Consider the following 13,924-nt stretch of genomic DNA (forward strand, 5'->3'; position numbering starts at 1 on the left):
AGCAAAGAGGTTTCTATTCTTGGCATGGTCCTGTCCGTTGGTTGGTTGTTTTGGGGAAGGAGACCAGACAGCGTGGTCATCGGTCTCATCGGATTAGGGAAGGATGGGGAGGGAAGTCGGCCATGCCCTTTCAGGGGAACCATCCCGGCATTTTCCTGGAGTGATTTAGGGAAATCATGGAAAACCTAAATCAGGATGGCCGGACGCGGGATTGAACCGTCGTCCTCCCGAATGCGAGTCCAGTGTCTAACCACTGCGCCACCTCGCTCGGTGTCCTGTCCGTCCGTTGTCATGTTGGTATAGGAAGCTGCCTCTCTGGTCACTTTCGTTTTGTATCTGGAAGCACCCTCGGTAGGGGCCCAGGGCAGTCAGTCCGCGGCGAGCGTCTGAAGTGGTAAGATCTCTGGCTAAGTGCGTCTCTGCTAAGTCCGTAGGACAATGGATTTCTTAAGTTCAGCCTAACTGAAAAGTTAATAACCTTTATTTCAGGTTTAGATCTAAAATATCTAATGTTATCTTAAATTGCAACGCAGTGTAATTCGAGTGTGAAGTTCAGAATATCTTCCGGTAGTTGCTTTGTCACTACTTTGTGAGTAAAGTGGAGACTCGTGTTGATCAGTAACTCTAGGATCATCAATCTTAAATGCGAATGTGCGTGAGATTGTAATGTCTTGTCTTGACAATATTTTTCAATATAGCAACTTTTCTTTATGTTCAACCCACGTGGGGTGTACTTTGTGAGACCAGTACCACGTGCTTATACAATTGTTTGACCCATCAAGTTAATAGTAAGACGATATTAACCAGTTCGACGTTTTTCTTTTGTAAATTGCGTTTCGATGTAATTTATTTTAATTATCAAAATTATTGTGGAGTTACAGTCTTTGTGTAAACCAAGTTGACCATGTGAAGCATGTGGTGTCAGCATCAAAGTAGCCCTCAGATATTCTTTTCGGGAACATTTCACAGAGAGTTAGTATGCATTTAGTATACCAGTGTGTGGTAATTTCATGACGGACAGGATTGCGCTACGAACGTAACTTCTTTGGATGAAAATTGAATCGGTTGGCTGTGGTTAATTTCCTCTTGCATACGTTTCAACGTTCTTCGTGTGTTATTTTATGAATGCATTGTTGTATGCAGTCTCCCAATCTTGGCTCCATATTTGATGTGTTCCGTAAGATTAAAAACTCGCGTTTTCACAACCCTAAATAAGGCACCAGTTTAGTTATGAATCAAGTTTAATATGCTGAAATTTTTAACAGAACAATGATCAATGTTAAAATAAATGTCCAAATACAAACTGATTTATTTCTTTTTATTTAAATTCTCTTTTTATACATATATCACCGGTTGTCGTAAGATGACTATCAAAAGATTATAATTAATATTAGTCTGATTGGGAATTTGGTAAGCTAGACTGGATACGCGGTGAAACAGTTGCTCAGTAACGCAAGGTTAACGTCCCCAGATAGCTCCCAGCTTTTAACCCGCTTTTATTGTCTTGAATAACAGCACCGCTTTCAGAACAAATTAATGCATCAACATTACAAAGGACATAGAAGCATATCTCAGTTCGTTAACAAAAGGCAGCGGACACGGTACTACTGTCCAGAATAAAGACCCGTCGAGTTGCCAACATTCATTAATGGATAGGCAGGATAAGAAGAAGAAGAAGAAGAAGAAGAACTCTCTGGCTGACGGTCGGCATGCTAATGAGGCCTGTGATTTGTGTCTCTGCAGCAGACATGTTAGAATCAGTGTAGTGGGTGAATATGAAGAGGTAGGTGCGCTGGGAATGGCAACGAGAGTTGTACGCTGTTAGATAAACGGCAGCAGAGTGAAGAAGAGGTAAACGCCAACAGACGCGACGCAACAGCAGCTGACGAGCGCTTACCGTTTGTGACAGCAGCCGTTAAGGCCGCCAGCAGCAGCAGCGGCAGAGGCGGTGCGTGCGGCGCCATGTCGCGGAGTGTGCGGACCGCGACCGCCGCCCACGCCGCCCCCGCTGCCTCTGGCCGCCGCCTGCCGCGGTGTCGCGTGTCGCTGATAGCCGCCGCCGCTACGCCCCCTGCTGCCGCCGCCGCCGTTCGCCCAACTTACAGGCGGCCTGCTGTGCCGCTCACTGGCGCACGCACGCGGGTCGCACGAAATAAATTCACACCAGCTTCGACGGCCCTCCCTTGCGGGTGTTCCACATCGTAGACTTCCCGTTATTGAGGAGCGAGTGTTCCACCAGACTCCGTCCACGTTTCGTTGCCGCCACAAACATTTCGTTGCTCGCGTGTCTCCTCCCCGAACGCAGCTCGCGCTCGACTCGACAGTTTTCACACATCTCCAGTTCGCTATCCTTCGCGGACTCGTTTCGATATCCGCCTGTCGTCATCTCCGCACGTTCGTACCGATCCGTTGGATTTAGTACTCTTTCAATTCCTCAATTCTCAGCAGAACAAGTAGATAGTGACAAGGTGTACCGAATACACTGTGTCCCCCACCACGCTTTCCTTTCCTGCGTACAGTGCGTGATAGACTCGGCCGGAGTCGGCGGTAATTGTAATCTTCGAGAACCTACGCTTCACAAGTTACCAGTTTCCACCGTACGAGAAACCACCGGTTTACTGACAGCCCACAGCGCTAGCACACTCTGAACGGAGCCCGAGTAGGACTCGAGCAGCAGCAGTTGGAGCGGACGTCGCCCGAGTACTGCTCGTGCCGAGCGTAACAGTTCGTAGCTGACATTCCGCCTCCCGCCATGTGTCGGTAGCTACGTAGACGTCACAGGGAAGCCCCTGTATCATGAAAACGCACACTCGAAAGGTGTCCGCAAAAACGTGTCGAAAAGAAACTATCCTGGTGGTATACATTTTGTGATGTAGCTCTTTCTAAGCCTGGATGTTTCAAACCACACCACACTCAGACGAATTTAAGACCGTGTGTACAAGTGTGTCTTCGGAATAAAAACGTGATGCAGTAAAACAAAATGGCTCTAAGCACTATGGGACTTAGCATCTGAGGTCATCAGTCCCCCAGACTTAGAACTACGTAAACCTAACTAACCTAAGGACATCACACACATCAGTGCCCTAGGCAGGATTAGAACCTGCGTCCGTAGCAGCAGTGCGGTTCCGGACTGAAGTGCCTAGAACCGCTCGGCCACACCGGCCGGCTTCAGTAAAACAGATTCAGTAAAACATTTCGCATGTCTGCTAGCTTTCAAGATTAGATAAACCAAGTGTCATCGTTTCCAATGAAACTTCATATACATTTATTTTATTCGCAGTCACAAAATAATGATTTTCGAGAAATGTGTTTGAGTTGCAGCCCACCTGTTCCATCCCCGATAACCGAGCCTCGAATGTGCTAAACAGCTTTTCTAGCAGGGCTACAGCGAGCTGCTCGAGTCCCGCCGCTGTCTTCCGGACACCGCACCCTGAGGTGACGAATGTCATGACGTACCTCCTTACACTGATCCGTCTTCCTTTCTACCAGCATAGTGCAGCATCTCGACGTGGCTCGGACTTAACTAGTCTTTGGAAGTCCCCTGCAGAAACATTCAGCCATGCTGTCTCTACACCCGACCGTAACTGCGAAAGTGTTGTCGTAGCAGGATTTTGTGCTCGAATTGATGTCTCGATCCCGTCCCATAAATTATCGATGGGACTCATCGCGGGCGAACTGCGTGGCCATATCGTTCGCTCCAAGTGTCTAGAATTAAGGTGACCATATTTTCTAGACTCAAATTCTGGACATTAACATATTTCCTAGGCCCAAATCAGGGACACATTAAAAATTTTGCAAAATAGGCTATATTTATTTATTTATTTATTATATGAGAAGAAGGTTTCAATTAAATGTAATAAATACAAAATATCAATTGAATTTCTTACAAAGAAAAGCACATTTACATTTTATTTGCCGGTCGCGGTGGCCATGCGGTTCTGGCGCTGCAGTCCGGAACCACGGGACTGCTACGGTCGCAGGTTCGAATCCTGCCTCGGGCATGGGTGTGTGTGATGTCCTTAGGTTAGTTAGGTTTAAGTAGTTCTAAGTTCTAGGGGACTTATGACCTAAGATGTTGAGTCCCATGGTGCTCAGAGCCATTTTTGAACATTTTATTAATACCTTCTAAGACGAATGAGTGTGATCAGAGCAATTGTATTTATCAGTGCTCTGAATTTTCTTTATCAAGCCTGTATTTTTCAACAACATATGAAAAAACTCGACACAAGTTTCAGCATAATTTATTCTACTTACTAACATTGCTTTCATGGTTTCTACAGCCAACTGTGTTTTGTCCCTTGTCCATATATTGTTCATGTGGGAAAATACTCTTTCAGTAGCAGCTTTAGTGCCAGGAAGGCAGAAAGGAAACTCCACTAGCTTGAGTACATTTGAGAATGGCACATGATTCTGGCTGAAATGAGAAATCATCTCAACCCATCTTTGCACCTGGAACAGTGTTGTTAGCAGTCCATTCAGTGATTTTCTCAGTGGCTACAAACTGTTTGACACTGACATACTCATCATACATTACATTTTCTGCAAACTGAACATATGGCACAGTTTCGCTAACTAGAGAAGAAGTTCTTTCAATGTCATCCCATACAGGTATTTGATTCTAGAGACCAGCATACACAGCGTTGGCGACGCCAAAGTCAATGAGAGCGTATATTACTGTTCGTCTGTTGGAGTTACTTTGTATTTCGTCTGCATGTTTGCCATAATACCTCCTCTGCTTCTCCATGGCTATCAGAAAATATGCAGATTTCTTCCTTCTTCTGTTCGAGTTACGGTTAGAACCGTTTCTACCGCGCGAATGCGTTCGAGTGCGACTTTTTCCTAGTTGCCGAGGTCTCTGACTGCCTACTAGCTGTTCGAGCTGCGGCCAACACGTATTTGCACACTAAAAACAGTTTGATAACTGTTTCGACAATTTGTCGTACTCTCTTGTCAAACAATTACCCACCATAACTAAAACTAATAATAAAATATACCGATACCGGTGAAATGAATGTCTAATTCGGGACAAATTGGGCCATGATTGTTAATTTCGGGACAAACAGGTGTCCCGAATTACTTTTGAAAAAATTCGGGACTGACACACAAAAATCGGGACTGTCCCGAAAAAAAAAACGGGACGGATGGTCACCTTACTAGAATGTTCAACCAAACGCGAACAAAACGCTATTCTCCTACGTTAAAATTTTGGTTCGGATTGTTGTTATTTGGAATGATTATAACATCCAGATCGCATTTACGGTTACCAGTCTCAACAAATATCTTTTTGTATGTAATTTAAGTTGAAAAATCATTAAATGTCAAGATTTGGTCACGTGATCGAAAACGCTCTGTTATTTTGTGAAGCTCTGGTGACGTCACAGACTAGGAGTAAGACGAAGCTATACGTGTATTGCAGTAGTGTTTGCCGAAGTTACTAGGTTTTTACATAATTTTTCTGCAAGTACTTTACCCATTTAGTGATGGAAAACGCTTTTACGACTTTTAAGTAAAAATAGAAAGGAATTTTGTGAAAGTCGATAGTGGAACCTTACCAAAATTGATGCGTTTATGCTCCACCCGTTTACAGCGGCGATATGTGCAAAGACATTATTTTCCCTGCTTCATGCGACATCGTTAAACTCCCTCAAAACTAAGGAACTGTGGAACTATTGCAAATGAGTCCGCATATTATAACTAGATTGTCGATTATCAGTCATGAAATATGACCCAAAGCACAATTAAATTATTCTTGGCAAAGCTTAGTCCTAATTTCCGGTTTATAAGGTAGGCATCAGAGGTACCACACGCGGCAGCGCTCTGTGTCACAACGGATAGCGTATGTAACTACGGAAAAGAAGTATACAGGTTCTAACACTGGAGGGTCAGTAATTTTTAAAAGTCTTACATGCAATATGAAAATAGCGTTAGGAAGAACTCATTGCAACAAATGTTTCGATGGTGGGATGTATATAGCTTCACATTAATGTAAGAAATGGGCACCTGAGAATAAATGCATCTACTCTGCGTACCAACAATCACGTTTTATGGAAAGAATTGCGAGTAGTGAAGATACAATCGTACTCCCACAGTACAGCGAGATGCAGGACGATAAGGTTGTGTATACGGAGAGATACGAAGCACGTACAACATGCCTACAACACAAATATAAGGGCTGTGCTGTCTGAATGTAAACTACCGTCATTCTGAAGCAGACTTAACTTCATTTTATGTAAGATGATGAAGCTTCAGAAGCTTAAACAATAATGATTCTGGCTCGATAGTACGAAGATAAAAAAAACACATGTAAGAAGTGTGCCGTCACAGTAACTAGATAATATCTTTTTGAACGCGACTTGTATGAACAGCTACTGCAAATAGAAGCGCATGTAAACGCCAAGGAAAACACAATAATACTTTGTAATCGGTGTGGCGAAGTTTTGTAATTGTGATTTAATTTTCATATGAAAGGACTGACGATTTGTATTATAAATAAGTTAAAATATTATTACGGGCTAGATCAGAACAAGCAACCAACAGATATGATCTTTTAATATTCGACAGCCTACCGCTCTAACAACCGAGCAAGCAAGCGCCTATAACGATCATTCTTAGGGAGTACTGAATTTCGTCGACTGACGCTATCCTTCTGTGTAACAGTGGGAAAATCTCGTCTCAAACGTAAATGAATGTTAACTTCAGAGTGCAAGTAAGGGAACTTGGGCATCGATGTGGTGGCATTTTGCCGGCACAGTGCAACCAATTTTTACGCACCTTCCCATTCTCTGAAACACTCAAAAACAAATTTTCTGGAGTTTTTATGGATGTATTTGCACAGTGTGATACGACACACGAGTTGGAATCCATTTTCTCAAACGTAAATTCGAAAATAAGACAAGAATTAACTTTATGACAGTAAGAGCAGTGAGCTAGCCAGTGACGTCACAGGCACCGCATGAATCCAATGGAGCGTTTTAGCAGGCTCTCAAATAATTGGATTTTCATTTCCGTTTTCATAAAAGACTACTGAAATTCAAGAAGAAAAAAGCATGTTATGAGCATAAAATAACATAATTAACCATTTAAAACGATTTCCAGATAACAGTCCAAATACCCTATCGTGGCCTGTTGACTTGGGGTCTTGTCATCCATTAAAAATTCTATCGTTGTTTGGAAACTTGAAGTGCATGAAAGGCTTCAAAGGGGCTCCAAGTAGCCGAACATAACCATTTCTAATCGATGAGCGGTTCAGTTGGACCAGAGGACTCAGTCCATTATAGAGCCATCATCAGCTTGCATAGTTCCTTGTTGACAATTTGGGTCCATGGCTTCGCGGGGTCTGCGCCACACTCGAAACCTACCACCAGTTCTTACCAACGGAAATCCTGACTCATCTGACCAGGTCACGGTTTCCCAGTCGTCTAGGGTCCAACCGATACGGTTACGAGCCTAGGAGAGGCACTGAAGGCACACTAGTGCTGTTATCAAAGGCAATGCATCGATCTTCTACTGCCATAGCCCACTGACGCCAAATTTCACCGCACTGCCATAACGGATATGTTCGTAGTACGTCCCACAATGATTTCTGCGGTTATTTCACGCAATGTTGCTTCTCTGTTAGTACTGACAATCCGACGCACGCACCGCTGCTCTAGGTCGTTAAGTGAAGGCCGTCGGCCACTGTGTTGTCCATGGTGACGGGTAATGCCTGAAATCCGTTATTCTCGGCATAATGTTGACACTGTGGATCTCGGAATACTGAATTCCCAAATGGAATGTCCGGTGCGTCTACTCCTACTACCGTTGAGCGTTCAAGGTCATAATTAGCGTCGTGTGACCATAATCACGTCGGAAACCTTTTCACACGAGTCGCCTGACTACAAGTAACAGCTTCGTTTTTTTTTTTCTCCTTTATTGAATTTCGATTCCCCCCGAAGGGGGCGGGATGGCAGCAGCTTAGTACACTGCTCTTCGGCCTACAGAATTTTTAAAACATAAGAAGATAAGAAACAATAAAAACAGGCGATCAAACAGAGACTTAAATTGTAAAACGGAGGAAAACTGTGGAAAGTTAAAACATAAAAAAAAGGCGTTGGCGATGCTAATAAAATACCCAGGAAGCAGACAGGTAAAATAGTAGACGCACAATTAAAAAACACGGCGACGGTCTGGTTTCTGTTCGCAAGAGATATAAAAATCACACCCAGTGACAATACGATGTCTGTTCACAACACTTTGGAAAAGACGCACAACACTTAACACTCACTGGAAACACTGCACTAAAATGTTGGCACGAAGATGACACACCACAGCCAAGGGCAGATGGGGGGGGGGGGGGGGACCTGGACAGATGAGGGAAAAAAGGGGGGAGGAGAGGAAAAACGAAGTGGGGGGGGGGACCAACAGAGGGAGAGGACTCGTAAGGGGGGCAGAGCAGACAGGAGAGGAAATGGGAAAAGGCAGAGGAGGGAAATGCTGAAGGACTTGGGGGAGAGAAGGGAAGAAGAGAGAGGGTAGGCAGGGAAGAAACAGGATGGAAGGGTGGGGGGAAAGAGCCCAGGAAAAGGACAGAGGAAGGGAGGGAGAGGTGAGGATCAGAGTTGATAGGAGGGATACCTTTGGAGAGGAGATGAAGGGTGTAGAGGTGGAGGGTAGGGGGTACACAATGGTGAAGGCGGGGCAGAGGGTGGGGGTTGGAGAGGAGAGGAGCAACCAGGGGATAAGGGGGACCAAGGCGGCGGGAGGTGTAGAGTATGTGGGTATGGTTGAGGAACAGGAGCAGATGGGGGAAAGGAATCAGGTCATAGAGGATCTGCGTGGGAAATGGGAGGCATATACAGAAGGTTGGGGGGAGTGCATGGCGCTTGAGGGTCTAGAGGGACTTACAGAATTTCGGGGGGGGGGGGGGGGCGGATATCCAGACTGGACTGGCGACTGGCATAACAGAGGATGTAACAGATAAAGGATTTGTAGGTGTGGAGGATGGTAGAGGGGTTCAACCCCCATGTCCGGCCAGAGAGGAGTTTGAGGAGTCGGAGGCAGTTGTGGGCTTTGGATTGGATAGAGTGGAGATGAGTGGTCCAGGTGAGGTGACGGTTAATGGTGAGGCCAATGTATGTGAGGGTGGGGGAGAGGCGGACAGGACGGGCGCAGATGGTAAGGGGAAACCAAGGAGCCAGAAGGAGCGAGTGGTACGACCTACGATTATTGCCTGGGTCTTGGAAGGACTGATTTTCAGGAGCCACTGGTTACACCATGTGGCAAAAAGGTCAAGGTGACTCTGGAGAAGGCGTTGGGACCGTTGGAGGATAGGAGCGAGGGCAAAACAGCTTCGTCAACCAGCTGCCCTTTTATATCTTGTGCACGCGATATTGTTGCCATTTGTATATCAGCACTTCGGTACCGCAAGCCTTTTGTCACACACGGTTACATAGCTGTGTCTTTGCTTGTTGTTGCAGCGGCTCTATAAGACAGTAATGTTTCGGTTCAGCGTGGGATTGTTTTGACATGGCAACGAGTTCATCTGTTGCTACTTCAGCTGTTATCAGTACTGCTGGTGCACAGCCATGCTGGCTGTTCATCAGATCATAGAAAATAAAAATCAGATCAGGTAAGAGACCCCGTTCAAATAGTGCGCTCGAGAGCTCCGTAATACTCACAAGTTGTTATGCTACGAAAAAAGTATTTACGTGTAATAGTCAGTAGTGATGTTCAGAGAAAGAACGCAGATAAAATGACTGTGGATTGTTTAGCTTCTTCACACGGTAAAGCGTTAATTACTCACTCGCTGGATACAAAGCACGTAACTATAGAAATAAGCAGACAAAACAGAACTAAAAAGATAGTTTGAAAAAATACAGTGCATGACAGAATTAATTATGCTCCCCAAAATATAAAAATTTATAACCGTATAATATCTAAAACAGACTGTTTTAAATAGTTAGGAGAATGGATATCGAACAGTACAAAAGAAAAGATTACAATAGAAAATAGAGTACATACAATGGAAGGGGAAAACTTGTTATGCTAGGACTTTACTACAAGTCTCGCAAATAGCTTCAGATGTGTACCCACAAGACTAGCCGAATGATAACCGCTTCGACCGGCTTTGTGCAGACGACACTGTAGGAGGGTCGATCCTTCTAGAAGAACTGTTAGCCGAAAAAGGCTCTGACTTCATTCCCTGTCTGAAAACACACATTATACTTCATTTAGTGATTGCTTCTACACAATATTTTGTTTAGTTAACGATTTTTAAGATAAATAGTTAAGGACAGAAGTTTGAACATTTATCGTTGTTGAGTTTTCGTATTTCCTGTTAAAATGTAATATCGATGTTGCTATCGATTTGCATCATAAATTATGATTTGTAATACAGGTTGTGACTGATACAATGAATTAAAATTAATAAAACTAATTTGATTAATTAAGTTAACAGTGAATATTGCAGTTCGTATTGCATGATTTTTTGATGGATTTGTGAAAACTAAGATAAATAGTTAAGGGCAGAAGTTTGAACATTTATCGTTGAGTTTTTGCACTTCCTGTTAAAATGTAATATCGATGTTGCTATCGATTTGCAGCATAAATTATGATATACAGGTTGTGACTGATACAATGAATTAAACTTAATAAAACTAATTTGATTAATTAAGTTAACAGTGAGTATTGCAGTTCGTATTGCATGATTTTTTGATGAATTTGTGAAAACTAATAATCGCAGTATTTTTTAGAGTGTTTGAAACAAACCTTGTTTCATCACAGCAGGCAGAAAGTGAAGAGGATCTGTTACCTGAAACGATTTCACAGCCCTTATCTGTCTCCATAAGACATCTCCATATCAAGTTCCGATATGAATGTCAAACAATTACGAAACCTTCCCTATGTTATGGGGATCTTCAAAGAGTTCGCATTGGAACACGTCCTTTGCGCCATAGATAAGTGAAGTGTGTGGCGCCCTCGAGAAAAAATAAAATAAATAATAAAATAAATTACAAAAGAACTTACTCTCCATAGCATTATAATGTTGATTAGATACATCACGTAACAATTATAATGAATCACAAAATTGGTTATGTACCAAGAAACTTCTGAAAGAAACAAAAAATTACCGCAGAATAAGTGTAAATCAAAGTCTAGGGGGTATAGAGACAGAGATGATGAATGACACGCCTTTGGCTGTGAAGAAGCCTTCAGTGACTGCCACAGCAGAATCGTATGGGAAGATCTCTCAAAATTGCTGGTCGTAAGTAAAGGCTGTAAGTGGCACCAAAGTTTGTGTCCCATCACTCAAGGATGACACAGTAAACTGAGGGCAGCAAAGCAAAACCAGAAATAATGAACTCGGTTTTCAAATGAGCCTCTATTTAGGGAGACACAGAAGGACTGCCCCAATTTACTCCTCACACCGCTGGTAACATCAGTGATATACAAATATTAGCATCACTGGCGATGAGAAATAGCTAACATCGGTAAAATTAAAAAAATTATCCTTGTCAGATTGTACACAGAATTTTCAACTTTGTTAGCCCCACTTTTAACGAAAATATACTCTACATCTCTTGAACAAAGAGCTGACCCCAGTGGTTCGCATAAACCATAGGTCACGCCCGAGTGCAAAACTGGTAGTAGATGAAATGCACAAAATGACTCTCCGATATCATCGACAACCAACGGTTGTACGATGTTACGAGGGTGAGTCAGATGGAAACCTTAAATATTTTTTAAAATATTATTTGCTGTGCAGAAGTGGTACAAAGCTGTATCACTTTTCAACATAATCTCCTCCACGCTCAATGCAAGTCCTACAGCGCTTACAAAGTGCATAAATTCCTTTAGAAAAAAAGTCTTTTGGTAGTCCGCGCAACCACTCATGCACCGCGAGGCGTACCTCTTCATCAGAACGGAACTTCTTTCCTCCCAGTGCGTCTTTGAGTGGTCCAAACACACGGAAATCACTTGGGGCAAGATCTGGTGAGTGTGGTGGATGAGGAAGACACTCAAAATGCAGGTCTGTGATTGTTGCGACTGTTGTACGGGCAGTGTGGGGCCTTGCATTGTCATGCTGCAAAAGGACACCTGCTGACTGCTAACAGCAATCCACGTCGCTTTGATTTGACTGCAGGCCGCAGATGACTTTTTAGGAGATCTGTGCACTGGTGACAGTGGTCCCTCTAGGCATGTAATGCTCCAGAATGACGCCTTTTTCGTCCCAAAAGAGAGTCAGCATAACCTTCCCTGATGATTGCTCTGTTCGAAACTTCTTTGATTTTGGTGATGAATGGCGTCATTCCTTGCTCGCTCTCTCCGTTTCCGGTTGGTGGAAGTGAACCCAGGTTTCGTCTCCAGTAGCGATTCTTGCAAGGAAGCCATCACCTTCTCGTTCAAAGCGGCGAAGAAGTTCTTCACAAGCATCAACACGTCGTTCTCTCATTTCAGGAGTCAGCTGCCGTGGAACCCATCTTGCAGGCACTTTGTGAAACTGGAGCACATCATGCACAATGTGGTGTGCTGAGCCATGACTAATCTTTAAACGTACTGCAGTGTCAATCAGTGTCACTCGGCGGTTTTCCTTCACTATAGCTTCAACTGCTGCAATGTTCTGTGGAGTCACAACTCGTTGTGCCTGACCTGGACGAGGAACATCTTCCACTGAAGTCACATCATTTGCGAACTTCCTACTCCATTCGTAGACATGCTGCTGTGACAAACATGCATCACCGTACTGAACCTTCATTCATCGATGAATTTCAATAGGTTTCACACCTTCACTACGCAAATACCGAATAACAGAACGCTGCTCTTCCCTGGTGCAAGTCGCAAGTGGGGCGGCCATCTTTATACTGATACTGCGACGGTATGCGTGTATCTGCACAGACCATCTGCACGCTGTTTGTAGCACGCTTACCAACTTACAGGATAACGGCGCGAAATTTCGATTTGTTATTACAAATTTAAGGTTTTCATTTGACTCAACCTCGTAAAACATAGGAATGAGAAGTTCCGCCTTATGCAAGACACCTTTTTTTACTTTTGTTTCACCCATACATGTTTCAGCACTTTTGTGCTATCGCCAGTGGGTTCTATTTTTTATTTTTAACTGTAAATTTGTTGTTAACATATTAACATTTGTGTTGTTTACAACATTATGTAAAAGTTGCATTTATAACTTAATTGGCGAAAAGTTGGTGTGAGCATAAGTAACATACCTTACATGATCTTATTGTCCATTTATTTTGGTAGCTGTTCTGCTACACAATATACAAATTGTCATCTGCGAACAGCAAAACGTAATTTATTTTCTGTTTGTTATGCATTTACGAACGGAAATAAGACTGTATCACGTTTTCTTTCCGTAACTTACAGTTTTGAAGTTGTGGTGCGTTCTCCTGTGTTGTTGGCGAAGTGAATAGACTTACTTCTTTGCCTGTATTCGCGTGGCAATGCACTTTTTCCGATTACTCAAAACATAGGCAGAGTTTTCGCTGCCATTACGTGTTGTTGTGGCTGTGTGGCGTTCATTTGTTTCGTAGCGTGTTCTGCTGGGTGAGGCACGCGAGTTTGAATTGTATTTGACGTTAGTGGTGTGTGGCTTGAGTGGGTTTACGTTTGTGTGATGAGTGTGTTGAGTACTGGGGCAGAGAGAGAGAGAGAGAGAGAGAGAGAGAGAGACGGAAAGAAAGAGAGAGAGAGACAGAGAGAGAGAGAGATTTTTTTTTTGGTATGTGTGTGTGTGTGTGTGTGTGTGTGTGTGTGTGTGTGTGTGTGTGTAGTGTGGATGTTACTTCTATAGTTCTTCTATTATGGCGAAGAGGGTTTTGTTGCACAGTGATGTGTATTCATTGAGTACTTTCTTTCCTTGGGCTATTGATTTTTGGATGTGGTAGTTTTCTTCTACAGTTAATTTTTGGTATAGGCTGCTGCTAGT

Source organism: Schistocerca piceifrons, chromosome 5 (genome assembly GCF_021461385.2).
Source record: "Schistocerca piceifrons isolate TAMUIC-IGC-003096 chromosome 5, iqSchPice1.1, whole genome shotgun sequence".
Lineage (NCBI taxonomy): Eukaryota > Metazoa > Arthropoda > Insecta > Orthoptera > Acrididae > Schistocerca > Schistocerca piceifrons.